Raw genomic sequence first — 25629 nt, forward strand, 5'->3', positions numbered from 1 at the left:
AATGAGTTAGTCTGAGCCTGGAATGTTGACTTCACAGCAAACATCTACCACAGCATCTGCCATGATGGTATTTGTGCTGTCTGACCACATAATGTACCATTCTTAATACTTTCTCATTGATCCTACCCACACAGCCAAGAAGATCAGTCCTTCAGGAAAGATGTGGATGAGAGGCTGGGGCATATTACAATCAGATTGCACCAGGGTAGTGGAGCAAGAATAGTTTCTAGAAGAGGATGGTAGTAAATACTGAAAAGTTTCCTTTTAGAAAAGTTGGGCAGGACTCAGAAAAAAAAAGATAAATTATTTGGATATAAAGGACACATAATATATATCTTTAGGCCAAACAAAATGTGCTAAGGTACTGTGTTAGTATGAGGCATGGACAATAATAGTTACAGAGTAAATACTGTAAGTCAAAAATAATGTTAACATGGAGGTGTCCTTCAGAAGTACAAAAAAAAGTTTGTTATTGTTCTTTGCTGTGTTTCTGAAACATCCCAAATCCAGGCAAAACATCATTGCTAAGTATGTCTCTCAATTACAATATACATTCATAACCCATGTTGCTTCTTTCTGATTTGCAGACATTAGAAAAGAAATTTGTTTTTCTTCTTTTCAGAAAACATGTATAAGAAGAAACAAGCACAATCTAAAGTTGGGTTGAAGTGTGGATGTCACAGTTAAGGGTGATAATCACTATTATACCATGACCCCCCATTAATATTCCAAAACGTGCACGCTGATTAGCCAGCGTGCACATTGTAAATCGACTTATACTAATGGAAAAAGGTCCGGTCACCCGTACTTTTTCCATTAGTATAAGTCTTTTTTAAAACACTGTCTCGCTATGTTAAAGGAGTTTAACATAGCGAGACAGGTTTAAAAAAAGCAACGGAGATCTCCGTTGCTTTTTTTAAAGCTGTCTCGCTATGTTAAACTCCTTTAACATAGCGACAGTGTAAAAGCAACGGAGATCTTGCTTTCTCCGTTGCTTTTTAAACCTGTCTCGCTATATTAAATGGGTTTAACATAGCGAGACAGCTTTAAAATAAGCAACGGAGATCTCCGTTGCGTATTTTAAAGCTGTCTCGCTATGTTAAACCCATTTAACATAGCGAAACAGTTTGTAAAAAGCAACGGAGATCTTGCTTTCTCCGATGCTTTTTTCAAAACTGTCTCGCTATGTTAAATGGGTTTAACATAGCGAGACAGCTTTAAAAAAAGCAACGGAGAATCCGTTGCTTTTTTTAAAGCTGTCTCGCTATGTTAAACCCATTTAACATAGCAAAACAATAAAAAGCAATGGAGATCTTGCCCACAGCTCTGGTGTACTGTGTAGGCATACGCATGCACAGTACATCAGAACTGCCGTGGAATACCAGACAGCTGCGGAAGGGCAGCAAGGAGGCATTATACAATGCCATTATTTAAGAAAAGTAATTTTTTTTTTCTTAAATAATGTCATTGTATAATAGCAATAACCCACTTCTGGGTGTGGGTAATGCTGGATTCACCCACGGTTGGCTTTGTTTGGTAAACCATGCCAACAGTGGGTAAATCCAGCATTACCCACACCCAGGCGTGGGTTATTGCTATATTCTTATTTTCAATACTATTATTCCAAAATATTTATGACAAGAAGGGGGTGGCAATTTACCCCCATTCCATACTTGACTAGTAAACTCCAATGCATAGGGTCTTTACTCATGGGGTTACTGTATGAGTTGGAAGTGACTTGCACGTGGAGGATTTTTTAGATTTTTAGAATTCTCCAAGGTAGAAATAAAGTCATACATTTAAAGCATCTCAATGTATGGCTTCTTTTCAAGACCAGGCAGGCAACCATGTGATAAAATCTATGGTGTACAGACATCTGTTGTGCCAATGTTTCCTAGGCTGTTATATCAGTATTTTTGTGAGCCTAAGAGGGTTTTAAAGGATGTAAGCTAGACAGAATTCACTGCTAAATATGTCTGCTGATGTTTAGCTTGAAGTAGCTGTTTCTTCAGGAACAAAGTCACCTGGGAAGGGATGTTTGCGTTTGTGAACATTCTAATTAAATATTCAGACAGCAGTGTCTGACTAGGGTCACTTTTGGATGTAAAATTGCAAAGCTGACTGAGCTGAGACTATTTTAGAGTGTGTCATTGTGCCTCTGTGACATTGCTTTGCTTTGCAGAGCAATTTTTTCTGAGTTGGTTCTATTGTTTCGTGGAAGAATTAAGTTTAGTTTGTTTCAGAACACTGTATTCACTATGTATCATCTAAATCAGCCAATTCACTCATGTGCCCCATTAAAGCTATATTGTTTACTTCTTGTGTAGGTACAGAAAGGGGCAAATCAGCTGAAGGCACAGAAGAAGCCATCAAACTACTCACGGGAAAAAAGTATCTGTTGGAATTCACTTAGCACAAATGTAAGGCTATTTTAATTTGCGCTTGCTAAAACAAAACCATGAGGGCAACCTAACTTATCAATTTTTGACTGACTAGCTAATGTTTGAAAGTCAGTTATATGAACAAGTGCTGGATCAAAAAAAAAAAACACAAAAGATCAAAAGTACGTTGAATTTTGTGCGGTCTTTTTTATGGGGGTGCAGTGGGTGCAACAGTATACCTCCTTCCTTTATTGAGCAAATCCAAAATCAACACATCTTGGAGTGTAACTAAATATCCACTTAACATTGACCCCATTCAAGCAATGTGGTTTTCAGTGAATCAACAAAAACACAGATCACACATGTGGCTTTGAGCAGTTTGACTACTGCTGCTTTCTTGAGATTCTCTGCTATTCGTTGACATCTCAATCTTCCTTAACTGTTTGCTGGTAGACAAGGTCTGCCACAAAGGTAATGCAAGAGGCAAAAATGCATTATGCGTATTCTTAGGAATCAGCAAGCAATTTTCACCTTTATGTGAGTCACTGATTAAAGCGTTTTACGGGAATGTCATTTTCTTGAATGAAACTAGGTGAAATGGAATTCATTGAAAGAAGGCGTGCATTTTTCCCAAATTTGACTCAATTGTAATTTCATGGGAAGGAAGGAAGGTACAAGGTGTGTCTCCCTGCTTGGGTATGACCTTTGCCACCAATGTAAAGTAGTTTACATTGTGGTATTGTGTTTTTCAGTAATATCATTTCACTTCCTTTTTTTTTCCCAAGGAAACAACACTAAAACATTCTGGTCTTGATCCATGGACATTAATTCAAAGGTGTATGTTTTTGTAACATTCATTCTCTTTGATTATCCCTTAAAGACTGTGCAATTTAATGGAAACACGTTTCCTGCCTGTCCATCCCTTCAGTGCTGTTATCTTTAACTTTAAAACCATCCTAGTCAGGTTGAAAAACCTGCAAATTACCTATTTATTTTCTCCTTTATCTAGAAAGGGACTGCATGCTACCTGTGTTGGTGTAAATTTTCATAATTACTGTTTGCATCTGAGTATAGTTTTGTTTCAATAACTGGATCAGACATACTGAATTTTTATAAACTGTTGCCATCTCTTTGTGGAATATCAGACCAAACCTAAAAGCCTGGAAAGTGGAGTTATCTTTTTTTTTTGTTTTTATTAAATAATAGCAGCCACTGTACATTCTGTCTAGTATCAAGACTTTCATAAGCAGTAATGCCAGATGGGGCAGAGATTATTGTGGAAATAATGGATCACAATAGGATGTTGTGAGGGCTAGTGATACATATGGAAGGCCTCTCCAACCCTGGATGGTCCATACTTTCATCTGTTACACCCATCCTGTAGAACATTACTGTGCTTGGATAAAGGGCTATCTGTTAATGTGTTTTATGTTTGTTTTATTATTACACATAATTTTTTTTAAATTTTTGATGTAAAGCTGCTTTGCCTTATATTTAAAGTTGCTCTAAGACATCTAATTGTTGTTAGAGGAAATATTTAACGTCTGAAATATAAGTTTTGTAATTACTTAATGATGTTTATACAGATACACAGAACACACACACACACACACACACACACACACACACACACACACACACACACACACACACACACACACACACACACACCAGTATACTCAGAAACAGATAGATGCATAGGCAGACAGTCTCACACACATACTGAAACTTGGACACACAAAGACACATGCACTCCACGTCACATACATGCAGTCATACATAAACACACTCACCCACACGCACACACATACGTGCATACCCACAGAAATGTAGTCAAAAACTTCAACCACTGTCTTGACTTGAGTATGCCAGAAATGTCTCCATTTTGATAAAATGAATGGAACAATTCATACAATACAAGGTGAGCATTGCATCCACCTATGCCTCTCAACTGTCCCTGATTTTGCAGAATGTTACTCATTTTGCATCGTTTTATTTATTTATTTTTTTTTGTTACTCAGGCCCTCTGGAACATTTGATTTTTTTGGTAAATCACAGAAGATTATATTCAGTCAGTAAAGCCAGACATTCGAATTTCATACATGTTGTTCAGACAATACATGTTGATGGAAAACCTCTTTCTATTTCATTTCTAAGTGAATTAAGAACATATTTTAAAAGGTCGTTACCTGCCCCCCTCCATTATTATTGATTTGTCCAGAATTCTTGAGCAAAGAAGGTGAAAAAAAATATCCTCTCTCGTTCTCCAACTCATTCATATGTACACACATACTTGTAATTACAATACTTTGTCTAAATTTGTCCACCTTGTTAGACACATCGTAGCAAAGAGAAAATAAAATGGCAAGTACTTGTAACTGTTACTGCAGTTACTTTTGCTAGTTGAGTTTTTTTTTTTAAATTTTGTACTTGCTAAACTGAAAGTCTGTTTTTCACAAGTATGAAAAAAGGTGGCATCCATTTGCATTTTTTCCATCCATGCTTCACAGCAGCTTTATATGCTGAAGAAGATGCCATATTTGTACTGGTTGATATCTGTGCAACAAATCCTTGTTGGAGAAAATATATCAGTTTAGTACATTCTTGAAGAAGCTGCATAGACTCCTGTCTATACAACCTTGTTTCAAAGTACTGTGTGCTGGTAGAGAATGAATATAAAAAACAGAAGTGAGTTTATCTTCAGGAAAAAAATCCTTTGCTTCAAAGCACCATTCATGTATTTATTGATTGATTGATTTATTTATTTACTTTTACTTTTGCTGTTTGTTAATAGGGGGGCTGGTCTATTGACCCTTTTCAGCCATGATTCAGGCTCAGAAAGTACAATACAAAACAATAGTATAAGAGCTTAACATAATATAATAGTATAATATACAACAGGTAGGATAACAAACAATTGTTGATAAAACAATATAGTAGTCATGCGTTACATAAGAACATTGTAATCATAAATTACATAAGAGAATAAGAAATGTAGTCTGAGGAAGAAAAAAGCATTGTATGTACAATATTTACATTTTTAATTGGTGGTACATTGCTAAGTGGTTTACATCATCATGAAAGGCAGACAGTAGTCAAAGGGCGATGGGGTGGTTTTTAGGGAAACTGCGCAGTAAGTTAACCATTATACCTAAAATAATTGTACCTAGCTTCATTATTTAGATGGTCACACAGTCATTTTTTTTAAACTCTTTTCAGAGTAGAGTTTTTAATTTCTTTCGTATGATAGTTCCTATTGGAAAAACCTAGGCGTGAGAAAGCTTTTCCCCTGTTGTAAGAGACTGGTTAAGAGTGATCTCATCAGCCTGGTTATTCCTTGGCAAGCTTATTTGTTCCCTGAGAGGTAGTTCAGCTGTTAATGGAGAACAGTATCCAAGCTTCAGGATTTTGAACAATGGTCAGCTGAAAAGAAAAAAAAGCCTTTTCTGGACCTGCTAGGTAATGGAGTCCCAAGTGTGGAAGAGTCTGCTAATAAAGCAAATCTGAAAACCTTATTTTGGACTTTTGAGTGTTGTAGAATGAATGTAGAGAAATACAGATAAGTCCTATCCTAATTTAGGGAGGAGGATATTTTTGGCTGTAACAATTTTGGCTTTAGAAGTCAAGAGATATGATACCCTGTATCACAGTTTGAGTTGAGACGGCACCTTAGTGGTAATATTATCTATACAGAATATGAAAGAGAGAAATGGATCATGTAACATCTGGGATATTGCACCGAGTGTCATAAAGTTAGATATTAGTTAGGCCTGATGCATATTGCATTGCATTCATTTTTTTAGGATTAATAAGAACTTCACTAGTAAAAGACCAAAGGCTCAGTCTGGAGAAACTAGTTTGCAGATGTGCTTATGTTTTATTAGTTTCAGGGAGTAAGATACCTGCACATAACGTGAGGCTGTTTTGGTAAAGAATGAATATGGCAAATGGAAGTTTGGAGAGCTTGTTTTCAGTGACTGCTAACAGCCAGAAGACAACTTCTGAAAATTTGCCAGCAGAAATAGTTACAATTACCTAGATTGTAAAAACAGTATTACAACTTACCAAAAAAACAGAACAGGAACTACGGTTGAGTTATTACACAGAAAGGGAACTACAGCTGAATTGTTACAAATGACTGAGAGTCACAAATTGAATTCATATACCAAACACACAATGCCTAACAAGGAGCTATGCTACAATGCATTGTATAGCAAAGAAATGTGCAAGCATGCAAACAAAATGGAGATTGTGCATAACACACCCACTGCATAGAATAGCTCCAAATAGAGATTGCATTAATGAAAGAACAACATAAATATGAATTTTCAGCAAACCTCTTAATGCTTTTTATGATTACCAGTAACTAATGCAAAGCAATGACATGGGTCTGTCAGTGATTTGAAAGACTGCTGATGAGCTTTCTCAATGTGTTCCACTAAAACAAATAAACAAAAAGCTAGTATTTTAGTCTTGCAAAAATGGTGCCATTTGTTTGCAAAGATCTGCAAATTTTATACAAGAACTCATTACAACTGTTTTAAAATGTGCCACAGAAACTATAGATAGTGGTACCTGGGTGGATAACGTCATCTGCAGTGATGGGTGACAATCTTTAAAAATATGGGGCTACTTTGCTTTCCCAAAGCCCATCTGTCCAGTGATTAGCATGAGGCTCAAACTTCCCATCATCTCAGAAGACTGCCCCATAAGAGAGTAACCAAACAGGGGAGCATGAGATTGTTCTTGTAGGGTGTTCTTTATTCCCCCACTGTCCCTGATGTGGGGGATCTGTTATATACTTCCCCAGTCTCTAAATATAATACCTGCAAGGTTGGATCAATTCAGACATTGCTTTTCTCCTAGGTGGGATGACCTCAGAAATAATATATTTCGACATCAAGGGGGTGGGGCACATGGAGTACTACCACCTGCAAAAACTGTTTCTGTTAGACATCATTCATACCAGGTGATGGCAAGCTGGCCTTCAGGATGATGGCTGTGGCAAGATGTGGGATGGTAAACCAAGGCATATCCAAAGACATCTCCCTAATAAATTTTATATATATTTTAATTATTTCAAATGTGCAGAGAAAACAGTTCAATTATCACTTCATACAACTATCAGCACTGCCCCAGATTAAATTATATGAAAAACCATCTAAAAAACCAGACTTAATATAATGACATCTAATAAGCATACTGGTGTCTCTAAGGGAGTAGATGTCACAATTCAGGCTTATAAATGTGTGACAGACCAGGTTACCCACTTTAGATGAAAAATTATCACTACCTAAGAGGGCCGAATGACCATCCTGCCCACCACAGGTAAACGAATGTCCATATCACTAACCACAGATGAGTAAATAAGCCAGAACATAGCGTCATCTACAAATGCAGGATGACCAGGATGATAGGATAGGATCTTCTGGACAGATCATGACCATGACAGGTCAGCACAAAAGAGCATCCAGGCTTTTTACTACACCTGACTGCCTTCCATTACCAAAGACTGTCTATGTCAGTACATTGATGTTAAATGTCTGTTGAATTAATGACATTGACTTCTGCGTTAAGGTTTTTACTCAGAGAATTGTCCTGTCTGATGGACCTAAAATAAGCTTCTGGGCCCACTTTGAAGAACTTCCCCTTAATTCCTAATGTTAGCTAATGCTCAGCTGAGCTACAGTTCTGTCAGCACTACATGAAGTACTTTTTTCTAGCATTTGGCTCCAAAGAAAATGAAGAAATGTGTTGGACTTGACTGTATAGTCTACACTCAGCCATGGCACACTTTTCTGTAAAATTCAAGCAGCTGTAAACAGCATGAAACTTCTCTCTGGTTTTGCAGATCCTTAGGCATAATACATTCACACTAAGGGACAATGCAAAAATATTTGGCTTTGGGTGCCCTTCTTTCAATTTCTGTAAGTAATGAAGGCTAGAAAGAGACCCCATAGATTACTTTAGTCATGGAAAAAAATCAAACAGAAAAGACAGAGGTTAGTTTTGTAATGAGCTGAAGAAAGTGTTAAGACAAATGGAGGCTGTAAAGGAGACAGAAGCAGACATATTCAAATATAACCCAAGCAGATTTCATAAGAAAGAAATGCCTAAAATACCTCAAACTATGGAAAGAATGCTTAATGTAAATGAACTAATCCTTTAGAAAATACACTCTTTTTGAGTGTATGTTACAGACTGCATTTGTACCACCTGATTTGGACAGTGAATTCTGAAGAGTATGTTGTCCCTGGATGGCTTCAGAAACACAACGGGCAAAACCATGGCCAGGCTAGCACTGTTTACCTTGTGTATGCAGTAAGGACCAAAGCTCATCAACATTTAACAGCCAAGGGACAGTGTGAGAAGTGGAACTTATTAAACATCAGACAAACAGAGGGTATACAGTGATGTTTGGGATAACTGGATAACAAACAAGGGCAGGCATAGACACAAAAGGGAGGGTAACACCATGATGAGGGTTAGGATAAAGAGGAGCAGCTGCTGTCTCAGCCAGACATGACCAGTGGGAGCTTATAAAGCACCCTGGGCTCTCTTGCCACTGGGCCCTGGCTCAGATGGAGAAGCCAGGGCAGGGGCATGAGTCAGTGAGCCACTAGAGGAGATCTCTAGATGGTTGATATGAGTACCAAGCTCCCTGTCAATCAACTCCCTCACAGTGTTGGTCAGCTGCTAGTGCGATGAACTTATCACCTCCACTGCCACTAAAGGAGCAACAACCCTAACATCGGGTGTGGAGATAGCTGGTGTGTTTGTGCAACCAATGTCTGAGATGTGGCAGATTTTGTGGGTTGTGGTGCCACATGAGGGGGGCTGATGGGTGCAGGTCTGGATGTATTTGCATATAACTGTAAAATAAATGGAAGAACAACAAAATAATAAATAAAATAAATGTATGCAATGCAAGTGAGATAGAGGATGAGGGTCAGAGAAGTACAGATAGAATGAAACAATGCGGTGCATGCATATGTTTTCTCTGACAACCTTACAGGTACTGTATTCAAAAGAACAACAGACACCCATATCAAATGTCCAATGATGGTACAATATGCAAGCAAGGAATCAACTCCATAGCCATCAGAACATGCACTCCGAAAGGCAATGACTTAACATGTTGAGCTACTTCTATAGTTCCACTGAAACCTGCAGTCAAGCACACCACAGTGGTAGCATCAAACAATCATACTGCTCCGATAGTACTGTGGAACGTAGCACAGAATTGGGAGTACAAGATAAAACATATTGTGTCAGACTACTAATATAAGATGTAAGTCTGTGTAATACAAAGGATAGCCAGAAAGCAGGTGGGGAAGATGCATAGATATAGTGCAGTCATGTGTGCCTTAACACCTTGAGATACATATGCAGATCCACTGAAGTTAGCAAGGGCACACAGTTACAACACAAAACTGGCAGCTCTGGAGAAAACATATGCTCTGGCAGACTACAAGTACACTATAATGTATGAAGCAGGTACATTCACCCTGGCACCTTGTACGGTGCTCTGTCCACCTCCTGTGCAGATGTGCATTCTCTGCTATCACTTCTGGGGCTCTAGAGAGAGAAACTGGAGTGTATTAGGTATGTAGATGTCACACATTGACATTATGTATGTTTACGGAAGACAAAGGTTACTTACAGTACATCTGTGGTGCTGTAACTTTAACCTCAGCCTCCCATCAGTCAAGGAGGTTGGAATGGCATTGCCTCATGTTGCTGTAGTGATGTCAGCATTGTTCACCTGCGTATGGGATGGTCTTCACGTCTGTGACAGCCCTTGCCAGAACATTGCATGCCTCAGTTATATTGTAGGCCCACATATCCGTCCTTACAGTAGCCATTGGCATTGGTCATGGTGAAGAATCTAGAGGAATATTGTTGATTCCACTGCACACAACCATTGTGTCTTGATAGGTGCAGTTCCCTAGCCTGCAGAAGACATATTGTTCTCATATGATTTGCAGAGAAATGTAGCTGGTATTTCACCCCCACACCTGTAATCCAGTTTGTCAAGTGCTGTACAATGTGGGGTTCCTGAACTGCACAACCCACGATGGGGATCCTGATATATTTACTGTACTCCCAACATTTGTACAGTGCATTTTAAGGTGTGATGCATGACACTATTGTCACTGCTTATATGCCATGAATCCCATATCGTTTACCGTAACACCATTTCCATGAAGTTAGATGTGGAGTTATATAACCTGCAGGAGCAATGGATTGAATTGCACATGCACTGTGCTGCATGCTTTTACTGAGGTGTGTTCATGATGCCATATAAAATTCATTGTGAATGTTGGACTGTAAACATAAAGCAAAAATTAAGTGATTCAGAGAGAATAAGTAGTTGAGTCCTCATTTGCCTAATAACCGCATTCATATGTCTGAATTTGCATGAAATAAGCATGAGAGGAAGACAGTGATTATTATTATACTATTGAAAAATTACTAGATTTGCAGCATGTAAACCTGAACAGGTTGCTGTACTACTGATTGAGTAGAAGTGCAGGATCTCAGCTTGACAGCTCCTTCTTCATACTTCCATTTTGTAACAAGGCTACTGTTAGATACTGTGGTACTTAACTACCTAGCAAAGTTACGTTCACATTACTTTTAAGATTTTGTTTGATTGGGTGCTGGAGGGAGACTGGTAGTACAAGGCTAAAGTAATTGAGCTGGAAGACTGTTATGCTTAATGGGAAATTCACCCAGCAGCAAGTACTCAGTACACATGTGAAGAAATTCAGGATGGTCTTGTAGTAGCAATTTGTGTCAAACTGTTTGTCTGTTGTATAGCTTCTTCGTATACCACATATGTAAAAGTGTGTTAAGCAATGAGAGAAAAATCATGTCACCTTGGGGAATGGAAATGTTAATGATGTTGGAGTCTGGGGGTCAGTTTATCAATAATGCTGTGTGCATGACATTAGGTAAACTGTCTGGATAGACAACTATGATTGCCAGATACACCAGCAGCATGGCTTATGGACAAGGGAGGCAAAAGTGTAGTAAAAGGACTACTTGGGCTACTTATCACCACCATACTAATACAACTGTCTTTCATGCTTGTAGTGCAATATTTAAGAAGACAAGAAGCAGAACAACTGCGATTCTGTTGGGAAAATTATCTGTAAGACAAAGTTCTCCTAGTTAGAGAATTTGATGTTACTGCAGGCCTTCCATGCCCATGGCTATTTTCTCTTTGGGCAGTATGCTGCCAAGTGGGCCTACCTAGACTGTGCCTGGAAGGATCTTGTGGAGGACACTAATTCTGTTGGTGTCAGGATCATAATTATAAAATAGTTTGCTGCAAGGCCACTGATATTGCGTTTGTCGTAGAAAAAAAAAAACAGCTAGCCTAGCCACTTGGCAAAGGTAGGTCAATGGGTGGTGGGCCATCTGCCAAGCCATCTCTGTCAGAAGTAGAGAAGTTTCTGGCCTCTGTCAGGGGCAGGGACACCTTCATATGGCCCTGCAGTGTGGTGCTGGACATTGACACAGAGCTTCATTGTGCACAGTAGTATCTACTGGAGATGCCCCTGGTATGTAGCATTCTTTTTCTATAACAGTAATCTTAATTCCCCTTGCTTGCTACTCACTGCAGAGTCTATTTGGGTTTTACAGGAACATCACTGACTTCACCTTCATGCCCATCTGCACAAGATAGGGTATTTAAGTGGTTAGTAAAAAGTAATGTCTACACTTAATTATGATATAGTTTCTGATACTGATTACACTTACACAGGGTATCGTGCTTTTAACTGTGATGTAGCTTCTGGTGCTGATTATACTTACACAGGGTATTGTGTATTGCTGTGTTCAAAGGTGACTATCTGTCCAGCACCACAACTGTTAAATTGCCACACCTGATTATGGAGGCACTTCAGCCTCTGATAATGTTGACAGGGATAATCTGGTGGCAGGATCAGGGTGTACAGTGTATGTTGGTCACAAGGAATGTGACTAATGTATCATCTACACAGAATACAGATACAGCCCCTGTGCCTGTGGACTTCCACGACACTCACACACAACACAGGGAGGAAAGGTTACTGTGAACACTCACAGTCAGGGAAATGTGGTACTCCCTATAGGACATTTCTCAGAATCTGACAGTAGCCACATCGGGTGGTGTGGTACAGTCAGTTTGGGGGGGCCATGGGTGCTCACTGGTCACCAACCTCCCCCCTGAAGTTGTTGCGTCAATGGCTGTCATCCAAAGTACATGAAGTTTTGTCCCAAACAAATAAGAAGTGCTAAAATCAAGTACTGAAACTAAATGCCAAAATATTTATTATTGTATTTTTTAGGAAGTCATCTACCCCAGGGAACTACCACATTGACAGTACACCCATTAGAGTTGACCAAGTACATATGCAATAACTGGAATGCCCACAGAGATACTTTATAAAAATGTTACTACATGGACCGACTCAAAGCCCTGTCACTATACTCGGTATCCTACAGACTGCTAAGAGGTGACCTGTGTCTGACATGCAAGGAATACTCTGACCCAGTACTCATGAATTTACTGCACACCAGCAAGTTAAATGACATAATAAATATTCAGTCTAGGGATTTAAACCTCTTCTGCAACATCAACAGAATGGTTTGGTGGGAAAGGTATATCTCACAGAGGATATCGCTGCTGTGGAACAGACTCCCCAGTCGCATAAAACAAAGTTAATCCGTGTCCGTATTCAAATGCAACACCCCAGCAGCACCCCTAGTACTACTGATGGACAGAGGCAGCTCCTAAATGCTAATTATTACCAATAAGATGTGTAAGGCCAATCTCTATCCAAGTGGGATATGTTAATTCAAGCACAAAAAGGGTAATCCGCCAGACTTAAACTGGCCGACAAAGGCAGCAAGCCCAGTACTCACCTATGAACCTATACAGGCCATTAATGGAGCATATCCTAGTACAACCACAGCCATTTCAGAGTTTGCACAGCTTATGAAGGGCATGCAAGATGACCTGTCATAGTGCATGTGCCATATGTGTGACACTGCTGATATATTGAAACACATCCTAGAACAGGCCATATTATCTCACTCTCACCTACCATGTGTCAGGCTCTGTCCACAAAAGCATTCTACTGATACTTCACAAATGGTAACCATTGATGGCCTAGAGTGTGGCCAAGTAATGCCAGCAATTCCATGCCTCTGTTTGTTGTGGTGGTGACTGTGGCCAGCAGAGGATGTCCCTGGGGTAATGTCAGTCCTGCAGTGGCATGTCTGGTAATAGATGGTGTTCATAGTCATACAGCATGCCAATGTCTAGCCAGGGCCATGAAACAACCATTGCAACTCCTTTTAGATGCACTCCTCACAGATGAATTTATACATAAGATGTCAACCCTCTACCCTACATGCCCAGGACATGTACAGGAGATTGAGCCACATTGCAGCAACTACTGCTGAGGCTTTGTCCTCACAGACACAGACACACACACACACACACACACACACACACACACACACACACACACACACACACACACACACACAACCACAGCACCCCCACACTCAAGTGAATTCTTACCTTTCATTGTCATCAGCACTGACACATTTCCCTGTGAAAGACATCCAAAGATGTGCTTCCTCCCCCCACCTGTGTAAATGAAGATAACTGTGCCTTGCCCATTGTACATTGTTACTTGGGTTGCTCTTGTTTAATATACAACATAGCCAACCTATGCACATATGGATAAGCACAGCCTGGTATTGAGTTTGAATGCATCATTTTACAGCAGTGTATCTGCTTTACTATGTGCTTCCTCCCCCCACCTGTGTAAATGAAGATAACGGTGCCTTGCCCATTATACATTGTTACTTGGGTTGCTCATGTTTAATGTACAATGTGGCCAACCTATGCACATATGGATAATCACAGCCTGGTATTGGGTTTGAATGCATCATTTTAGAGCAGTGTATCTGCTTTACTATGGTATGAAGCTATGTGTAAATCACTGCCATGACATACTGAGATCAGCTCCTTCTAGCATGTTCTTCCCTTGCTGCTGGTTCTTCCACCAGTTGCATCCTAAGCATGATATTATAGCATTATACACACTGAAACTATTGATGTTCTTCGTGTTTCACTGTTGCAGTCATCACATTTGGGTTATCTGCTTGCAGGTAGCCCTCAGCCAGCCTGAATACCAGAGTCTTCGGATTTCTGCATCGGATGCTGTCACTTCTTCCTTGACGTCAGGTCATCAGGCGTATAAAACATGCAGCCGATGCCATTACATCTGTCTTTCTTGCCGCACAGTGCCCAAAGCAGAAGCAGTTTGCAAGTGCCGGTCAGCCGTCTCCTGAAATTTTTGTTTTCGAGTTTCAGACCCAAAGTCTTCAAAAAAAGATAAGTACCCTGTTCGGGATCCTTTTTCTTGCTCTAACTGATGTCAGTAAAAGTTAACAATTGTCTTACCTGTGGAAAGCAAATACCTCATAGAGATTTTCATTCTTACTGCATCCCCTGTTTAGGCCCAGACCACGATGTCCCTTGTTGTCAGTTTTGTGCCTTGTTCAACCTCCGATGATGAACTATTCGTCGTTGGGCTATTTTTGCAGCCAATTACTTTTGTACTCGATCTGTGTACTCTGAAATGGCTTCGTTAAGCCATCTGACTACCGATCTTCTGAAAAAACGTAAGGATAAAGACAGACACAGACCACATAGGTCCAAAACCGCCTACAATGCTTCCGTTAAGGTAGACGCCAGTCCACCGGTACTCAGTGAGGCGCTTTCGCAACCCCTGATTCCCTGCTACTTCAGATTCGCAGGCCTCTGCTGAGACCCATTCGGAGTCCAGTATGCTGCGAGATGCTTCTTCAACTATGGAACCTGTGGATGTCTCTACCTTGAATAGGTCCAGAGCCGCTGTACAGGCACCGACTTCTGAGGGTGTATTCAGGCTTACAGACATTCATATTAAACCAATGCCATCATTTTCATCCTGTCCAAAAACTCGCACTATGCCTAGAAAACAGACAACCAAACCGCAGGCTCAGACCTATATGCCTCAAAAACAAATGCTTAGAAAGGCTGAAGACCTTATTACCTTAATTAGGGGAAGCCAGCCTACCCCCTCTAAGAGACCTAGAACTGATTTTCCTTCTGATTCTTCTGCTCAGGAATCTGATATTTCTGCGCCTTCTGATTACCAGGATTTGCCCTTATCTACTTATGAGGATTCTGATGCAGAGGATTCCATTCCCTCTGCTTCCCCTCCAGAAGATTTTTCTTTCGGTGAAACCTTGCATACTCTTAGGGAGCATTTCCGCTGGGAAAGCCAGGAGTACTCTGAGTACAAAAAGAGACTTAGGGAATTCTTACTCCTACCTCAACACAGGCCTTTAGCTATCCCTCCTGTTCTGGACATTGTAGATGATGCTTTCTTGGAATCTAGCCTTACGCCAGACACTTTACCTCCAGCTCCCAGAAAACCTGACAGGTACTACAGAGTACCTGATTCTCACAAGTTCCTCTTCAAGAATCCTTCTGCGGATCCATAGACCATTTCCCAAGGACCAAAAAGCATTAAGGCCACTGCTGCCAAAATCCCTACCCCTTCTGATAGAGATTCTAGAGCCTTGGACAGATGGGGTAAGAAAGTATACACTTCTGCTACTTTGACCATTAGGGCTTTAAATTGCCATTTTCATATGTTAAAGTATCAGCAGCATGTTATGGGACTACTTAGACAGAAAATGATGTAGATTCCTGACTGTGCTGAATACAAGGAATTACAAGATTTAATGCATTCTGCAGAACAAGTTGGTAAACATACTTTGCAATGTGGTTTTGATGCTTTAGAAGTATCTTGCAGGGCTGCTGTCACGGGTCTGTATTTAGAAGGTATGCCTTGCTTAAGGAACAAAACTTGCCAGATCATGTTAAAGCTAAATTACTGGATGTTCCCTTAAATCAAGACCACCTTTTTGGCAACAAAGCAGAAGTCGGCGTCAAAATGGAGGTAAAAGCTAAATCTATGCAAACTATAAAAGATTTCCTACAAGTACAGCCTCACAGATTCAGTAGGCTTTGGCCTTCAAAGAACTGGTCCTTTACAGTCCCTTCCAGGCCTTCTCAGTCCAAACCCAGGAACAGCAGACCACCTAGGCTACAGTCTCAGACTACGCACAGATCTAAGCAATGGTGGGGCTCCCACTTCCAAAGCAGGGAGCAGTAATCCACCCCTCTATGGAAAAATGGCACAATGACTTAACCTTCTAAGCCCTGCTCAACTACCTGCTCCCTTAGGAGGAAATCTCACCCTGCTTGCAAAAAACTGGGAACTCATTACCCAGGACAAATGTTTTTTGAACATAGTTTCCCAAGGATACAGATTCCATTTCCGCACACTACCAACCCCAAATGGTTGGCCAGACCTACCCCCAAATCAATGGGTGGAGGCCCAACAGCAGGTTCTCTCTCTTCTCAGTATCAGGGCTCTTCAACCTATCCCAGCAGAACAAAGGGAACAAGGTTTTTATTCAAGACTTTTTCTGGTACCCAGAAAAGACAACTCCTGGTGTCCTATCCTGGTCCTCGCTATTCTCAACATCTTTCTGGTGGTTCCAAAGTTCAAAATGCTAACTCTTCAACAGCTTCTTCCTATACTAGCCAAGGATGCCTGGCTGACAACCCTAGACTTAAAGGAAGCTTATCTGCACATCCCAATAAGAGGATCCTGCAGACAATATCCACGTTTCATGGGATCCTGCAGACAATATCCATGTTTCAGGGCGGGCTCCATGCACTTTCAGTTCTCTGCACTTCCCTTTGGCTTATCTACTGTGCCCAGGGTGTTCACAAAGTGTCTAGCTCCAGCCATTGCATTTTGCAGGCAGAGAAATATTCAAATTTACCCATACTCGGACAATTGTCTGATTCAGGCAGAAAGCCAGGACTTGCTATTACAACACCTGGCATTCGTAAAGAAACTTCTAACCTCACTGGGGTACACCATCAATGAAAAGAAATCTCACTTAGTACCCTGCCAACAGATTGTATTCCTGGGAGCAAGCTTGAACACAATTTCCCAGATGGCATTCCTCTCTCCGGAGAAACAAGTTTATTTGACAACCTACTTCAAACTATTGGCCACAAAACCCAGCTATCTGCAAGGAAAATACTGCAAGCTCTGGGGTTCAAGGCCTCTTGCATTCCACTAATTCCATATGCAAGACTGCATATGAGGAAACTCCAATATGAGGAAACTCCAATGGTATCTAAAAAGCCTATGGTGTCAACATTCTCAGGACCTGGAAGCAATGATTTCTATCATTCCTTGTATAAAGACAGAGTTCCTCTGGTGGGCAGAGGCCTGCTACCATAACAAGGGATTCCCTTTCACTCTACCCCCTGCCACCCAAACCCCAACAACAGATGCATCAGACTATGCATGGGGGGCTCACATGGCAGGGCAGTGCATTCAGGGCAAATGGAACCCAAAGCAGATGCACCTGCATATCAATCAAAAAGAAATGTTAGCTGTACAGAATGCTCTGACAGCCTTCAAAGACCTTATTCTTCCAGGACAACTATTGGTAAAGACAGACCACACCACAGTTATGAGGTACATAAACAACCAGGGGGGAACTCATTCCTACCCACTCTGGAGACTAGCCATGGCTCTGTGGAACACAACCTTGAGCAACCAAGTGCACCTACAAGCTCAATTCCTGCCAGGCAAACTAAAGTCACTGGCAGACGACTTAAGCAGAAATGTCATGGACTCGCACGAATGGAAACTGGAAATCAAAATATTCAAGCTCTTGAGGAACAAATGGGGGACACCAGAGGTAGACCTGTTTGCCTCCCCTCAGAACTATCAATTGAACAAATACTGCACCAGAACTCCCCGCAGTCAAGCTTGGGAATTGGTTGCCCTGTCAGTCTATGCCTTTCTGCCTCTGCCTCTCCTCTTGAAGGTTCTACTAAAGATCAAACAGGACAAGCCAAAGACAATCCTCATTGCACCAAACTGGCCACGCCAGCACTGGTACCCTCTTTTGCGCAGTCTGACAGTGCTACAACCATGGCACCTGCCTCAGACCCCCTCCCTGCTGTCCCAGCAGACGGCCAGATTCTGTATTCGCAGCTTCAAACCCTGTAACTTGCAGCCTGGCAAATCCCTTGAGCTGACCTCTAGCAACCCTCAGTAAGCAGGTGCTGGATGTCATTCTTGAGGCAAGGAGGCTTAGTACTAGAAAATCCCATTCAGAAAAGTGGAAAAGATACTGTTCCTGGATCCAGTCAGGGGATGGGCACAATAGTGCCCAACTTACCTAATATACTAGATTACTTAACAGAAATGCTCCATAAGGGCCTATCCTTCTCTTCAATTAAGATTCATGCCTCAGCCATCTCTGCTCCTTATAATACTGAACCACCCCTCTTCTCTCATCCTCTGGTAAAACAGCTCCTTGGAGGGACCAAAAATTTAAGACCCCCCCCCCCCCCAGGAGAGCTCCCACTCCAGCCTGGGACCTTAACTTTGTATTGGAAAAACTTATTCTTCCCCCCTTTGAACCGGGTGCTACAGCAGAGTTGAAATTCCTCTCTTGGAAAACAGCTATACTTCTAGCCATCATTTCAGCAAGAAGAGTTTCTGAACTGCAGGCCCTTATGGCAGTGGAGCCCTTCATTATCTTCCATGTGGACAGGGTTTCCCTCAGGACTAACCCATCCTTTATGCCCAAGGTGGTGTCTAGTGTGGCTTTAAACCAGTCCATTCATTTGCGTACTTTTTTCCCTAATCCTCAGAATAAAGGGGAAAGGATACTGAATTCTCTGGACGTACACAGACAGCTTAGATTCTATTTGGACAGAACTAAGCCACTCAGAAGATCTGACCAGCTGCTAGTCAGTTTTGCTGCAGGGGCAGAGGGGAAGGCCATTTCAAAGCAAACCATTTTCAAATGGATAGCACACTTGCTACAAGCACCATGGAAAACCTACCCCACAGGGGATAAGAACACATTCCACTAGGACTGCATCTACCTCTACTGTTTTTCTCAGAGGAGTCCCTACCAGGGACATCCTGGAAGCTGCAACCCGGAGCTCTGTGCATTCTTTCACCAAGCATTACCACTTGCCTATCTTTTCTAAATCCAGAGCTGGATTTGCACAGCAGTCTTACAGGGCCTGATTGGTAGCACTAATGCTCTTTAACTACCTCCACCCTTACTTAGCTTTGGGAATCAATCCAAATGTGATGACTGCAACAGTGAAACACAAAGAACACAGTACAGTTGTATACACTTACCATAAATGTAGATGTTCAAGTGTATTCACTGTTGCAGTCCTGGTTACCCTCCCTCCAGCCCCCTGACTTCTCTTTACCTTTACCTATCTTTTTTGTTTGGCATATCTTATATAATGTGTATTTGCTTTTTGCTGGGGGTGTTCAATACCATGTAATTGCTTCCTATTGTGGGGGCACCTGACATCTGGGGCAAGAAAAACTGATGTAATGATATCGACTGCATATTTTATACCCCTGACGACCTGACGTCATGGAAGAAGCGACAGCATCCAATACAGAAATCCCAAGACTCTTGTATTCATGCTGGCTGAGGGCTACCTGCAGGCAGATAACCCAAATGAGATGACTGCATCAGTGAATACACACGAACATCTACATTTATGGTAAGTGTACACAACTGTACTGTCTGTTTCATTGATGTCATCAGTCAGACTTTCAGGGAATATCAGGTGTGACGTCCAGTTAAATATTCCACCAAACTGTCACCAATTAAATGTGACATCCGGACAATATCCCACCTGACTGCCACTAATAATGTGACATCCCCCACTTAAAACCTGGGTCAGTAATTAAGGAGTCTTAATCCTCACTACTGACTCCAGTGTGGGAGTGTCACATGAAAACAGAGCAGAGAGCACACAAGAGTAAAATTCGACAATTTCCCTTAAGAGCACAACAGGAACAGGCTCTTTTTATGGGACTGCATTATGTACCTCTGTCCACCTCAAATATAATCCCTTATAATACACTTCAGAGCAATGTGCTCCAGTTTAAGATCTGTGACTCATTCATGCTCAAAATAACTTTAAATGTCACACACTCAAACCTGTGTCCCCTCCACAATACAGATGGTAAACGCTGCCATCAGAGTCAGACATGTCTGCATGCCCTTCAAAGGGTGATCAATTATTAAAAAATAAATATCAAAATAAATGACAGCTATAACCAGAAGCAGCCAGGCATTTGAGGTGACCTGGAAAGTATCAAACCTATATAAGCACTGTCTAATCTCTAAAGAATACACTGATTGTCTGGCCACAATATAAAGTAATGAAAAACATTTAATAATAAGTAAAATGATTGCAAGAATGTAAATCAATAACTTTCAATAAACACTAGAATTCAATCACCAAAAATGTAAAATGAAACTGTAGGATACAAGTCCATCATCTTAGAAAAACTCTATTTAAATAACTAAACTTTCCTAATCTAACTAGAGAATACTGTCCCTGAAGGCAGGCTTACAGTTTTGGTGAGTCCTTTTTCTTGGTATCTACTGCACAGCACTGTAACTGACTTTAACTCTTCACTAACTGCTCAGCGACTGACATATTTAAAAAATAACAGTCAGCTGTTTTAAAAATAATTCTTTTTCCTGTCAATCTGCTGTTCAAATAATCACCTAGCAACCAGGAACATTCTAATGACATCACGTACTGTTCAGCTGATTCTCCACAGACAGTTTGTACCTTAGAATCTCCCTCACAAAACTGTGCAACTAGAAATATGTCAAATCACTGACAGAATCTCCAAACATTTTGTATAAACAGAAAGATACTCAACATTTTAAAAACTTATTTACATGTTCACAATTAGAAATACTGGCATACAATAGAAGTTAATCTGAGAATATACACAAATCTCCTGTCAGACATGCTAACACAGATGACAGTGTTACAGGTGTGCCATATGTAGGAGTCATGATAACTATCTGGGTGGCCTACAGCCACATTATAGATTATATCCTGTATATTACAGACTACCTGTCAAGGATGGAGTGATACCCTTTGTGGTTCAAACGCCCCCTTTGCTTTTTCCAATGTAAAGTCTTTATTTGAATGTGGGCACAGTTTATTGCCTACAGTACCTCAAGAAAACTGACTGTATAATAGAAGTCCTGTATGGCATTCCCTGTCTTCTCTGTGTTACTTGGTTAACACAAATGCTCTACCACATTCAACAGCATGACATCAAGAAACTGAAGAAGTGTTCTCAGGGTTGGTGCCTGAGATACCCCGCCATGTCCCCAGTATGACACTGAAAAGTCCTTGTCATCATTATATGTGAAGGTACACACATATTGGTATTCACTGAGATCAGTACCCTGTTTTTCCTGTAGGGCTGCAGACGTACCGACACATGACCACATTGACTTTAATGATAACCTAGCCACATGGTATAAGTCCATGCTGTCTGTGTTGTGGAGTTTCCCAAATGTTAAGCAATGTCAGATGACATGGCATCCCCAAGGGTGTCAATGTGCACCATTATGGTTCTCAGTGGCAATAACAGCTTCTTGTAGATACACTTTAACTAATGCTATAACAATTCCGTAGCATATTTCCATGATTCTCCATTATAAATGTGCCAATTTAGCTGCATTCACTAACACTGGCTTTAGGGCTGCAGTTTACACTCTTTATACATTTCTGAATCACTCCTCTATCTTGGTTTGCCTCCCTTGCATACACAGCACCACTCATTTAATAATGTTGCTCATTAACATTTGGTTTTACCAACATTAGCATATACTAAGGCCAGCTCTGCTGCTCACGTGCGCCAATTGTGGTGTGTGCATGTGTCTTATGAATCACACACATCATGTGTGTGTGACCTCTCATTGCACAAAATCACTTACCATGATGTGGTTAACATTTCTGAATTTCAGCCCCTGTTTAGGCATCTGAGCTCATTCCTCCTTTCTTCTGCCTTTTACTTTTCCTATTACTCTGCTTGCCTCTCACAGTAGTTTTTATGACTTTTGTCTCAACATCAGTGGGCTTTCTTTTTTCCCCTTGATAATACTATACAATATGTAATAAGAGAGGAATCTAGAAGAAAAAAAGCATGTATATCTTCAGTAGGAAAATTTGTGGTACCAGAGAGGGGTACACATTTAAACTTATGGGAACAGTCCTAGTCCAGGCCATCAAGAACAGCCTAAGGAAGGGAATTATAACACCCTAATGTGCACATACTGCTTTCTGGAGGTGAATCTGCCACAGACTGCTGTTATTATGAACATTGGGTGGTCTCAGCATGTACCTTACTGTCCTTCCTTGATGCCCCCACAGTTGGACAAATAGCTTGGAACAGAGATGGCTTTTAGAAAGATATATTAGCTGATGCTAGGTTTATCAGCAGACACATCTAGTCCTGACTGAAATTAAGTCAGACAGAGCACATGCAATCCCATCACGTTTCCATTGTAGGGCTTATAGTTATGAAGAACAATGGATTCTGGGTTCTGCAAATTCTTATGGAAATGTACAAGCTTTCCTTAGAAAATTGGTATATTACATTTGCTTGGCTTTAGGAGGGATTGGATGGCTGGATTGTAGTCCTGGACTGCCCAAACAGAGGCCCATTTGAAACTCAGCTGGAGTAAATTGATACTGGTTGCAGTTGTAACAAAATTGAAGTGCTTTTCTGGACAGTTAGAAATAAAAAAATACCAGATGAAAATAAAATGTTTTTGTAAAGGCATCCAGTCTTGATACCTGTATTTGATAAAGTTTTCAGATCTTGAACTGTGACAAAACTTGATTTTGTAGTGAAAAAAATTTAATCTTCAAACTCATTGCAGCCGAGTGCGCCTCCAGGTGTTTCTGCAGTTACCTCCTACTGCTTCTCTAGATGTCAAATATTGCTTTTTCATATTTGCATTAATAATTCCAAAATCATGCTATATAAAAGGTATCACAATATTTTATCTTGAAGAATATATGATGGCAAACATAGCTGTATTGATATTTCACCTCTGTCAATGAGTGTTTGTTAGAACTGTAAGGTGATAACTTCATTTTTTAAAGGTTCAAGCCACAACCACCGGGAATTAAAGGTACACACTCAAAAAAGAGCTGTACTGGAGAGAATGAGTTAAGTAGCTCCGGCTGATTCAGGATCAGGAAGGAATTTTTTCCAACATTTACCAATGAAGTGTTGCTGCTAAACCAGGCCAAGATATGTGAAGAATATCTAATAGTATTCTGGAAGCTTGCTGTACTATATCACTATCAGAGAATACTCCAGTGTATTATCTGTGGGTGTGAGGTGGGATCCTACATGAGGCAACTGTTTGGTTAATATTTTGCTCCAAACATAATTCCCAGCGAAATATCGGTGAGGTATAGTTTTTAAATACAGTTACTAGTCATCTGCTTGGACAGACATTTTATTGTGTGCCAAGTGTACCATACAAAACTTAAGGTGTGTGTGTGTGTGTGTGTGTGTGTGTGTGTGTGTGTGTGTGTGTGTGTGTGTGTACTGATCAGATCATGCTCTTCCACTGGTCGAAATAGTTGTTAAGAGCAAAATCCTTTACCCGTGTATACAGGTTAGATCATCAACACATCACTGAGGACAATGCTAACCCCTGAAGGATACAGGCTGTGCTAGGGAATTAGAAGGAAACACTTATTCCTCATAAGTTGCTTGTGGAGTTTAGAAGGGCCTGTGATCTTTTTCAGATCGGTAGGGGGTGGTCTGAGGACACTGACTATTGGACCGATTGGTGTGGATAGCTTAAGGCCTCTAGTTACTGCCCAGATGGGTGAGAAAGTACACAAAGGAGGACAACTGCTGCCGGGTTGGGGATGTGATGGACAACTCTATTCATTGCCAGGGAAATTTAGGTCAATGATCTCTTCCAGAATGAAGGAAAGGAGATGGTTACTTAACTCTTTTGTTTAAGAGATGAGGTACCACATTTCTTGTTTACCCTAGTTCACCTTACTTTACTTAAAACTCTTTTATGGGAGCAGACCCAAGGAGAAAAAACTCAGCAATCCATTTCTACATTTGTTTTATTAGTAGCAAACTAACCTAAGCAGTGTGGTGCTCTTCTAACGACAACCACCATGCAAAAAAGGCTGTACAAAGTGTGTCCAGTCAGTGTCCAGAATCTAGGATTAGTCTCTGTAACCTGGAGCTGAGTGACAGCAGGTCTAGCAGCTGTTTCACTACTAGTGTCAAGGAGGAAAGTTTACCACTGTTGGCAGATCGTACAATATTTTTTTACAATATGCACTAACATTAGGAAAGACACTGCATCAAAAGTGATACCTCGGTATCAAAAACACTTCAATGTGTACACGTTAAAGTTATTTTGCATGTCATTATCATCACAATGGCAGAGGTATATGAAGACTAGTAGAGGAGCAGATTCACAAACTAGAATTATGTATGATAGGGTTTATGTCTGACTAAGTCTAGGGACAATAATACGTTCTGTCCTCAATCCTGTTTGCTTTTTTTTATTTCATTTAGATGTGTGTGCATGTGTGTCCACCTTGTGATGGACTGCTGTCCTACCCAGGTTTATTTCTCTGCCTTACTCTCTTGAATGTTGCAAAACTCTCAAGCTATTCACAAGCATGAACAACATAAACCAGGTGTTTCAAAATGAATGAACTAATTAATTTTAACTAGGCGGAAAATGGTGGAGATAGCACCATAGGTGTCCTGATTTATATAAAATTGGGGAAGCTAGAAAGCACAAGATAAGAGGCAGTATAACACTATGACCAAAGTACTCAGGCCGCAAAGTTGAAGGCATGAGTCGGAATTTTGTTATTCCTAACTTGCATACTACCTGTTCCTGAGGAAGTTACTTAAATTCCTTTAAATTCAGGTCTTGAAAGAGGCAGAACCTTTCATCTCAGTGTGCTGCCTTGTTAAGAAATTAAAATGTTGCAGGCTATATGCTTAGTGATCTTAAAAGAAAAATGAAACTCATCATACTTGTCACTTTTCAGACAGAGAGGTAATGAGAGCATTTGCCACACATCTGTGGTTAGGGACAGTAACTTGCCAGGAAAGAGTAAAAATATAAGTGACAGGTACGCTTATCAGTTCAACAATACAAATGCAGATGTACAAAGTACTAATGTAGCTATGCACCTTGTGCATTAGACACAAAGCTTTTGTATCTG

At 40.6% G+C, this 25629-nt stretch overlaps 1 long non-coding RNA gene across 4 annotated transcripts in view; it reads left to right on the forward strand.

Moving 5' to 3' along the window:
- The window catches only part of LOC122811839, a 799357-nt gene that overhangs the window by 600534 nt on the left and 173194 nt on the right, over nt 1-25629 (forward strand). For all 4 annotated transcript variants that reach the window (XR_006366301.1, XR_006366298.1, XR_006366299.1 and 1 more), the window contains one exon: nt 2328-2420. This is a non-coding gene — a long non-coding RNA (uncharacterized LOC122811839). The remainder of the gene's footprint in view (nt 1-2327; nt 2421-25629) is intronic.

This window comes from Protopterus annectens, chromosome 9.part0, assembly GCF_019279795.1.
Source record: "Protopterus annectens isolate FY-2018-M chromosome 9.part0, PAN1.0, whole genome shotgun sequence".
NCBI lineage: Eukaryota > Metazoa > Chordata > Ceratodontiformes > Protopteridae > Protopterus > Protopterus annectens.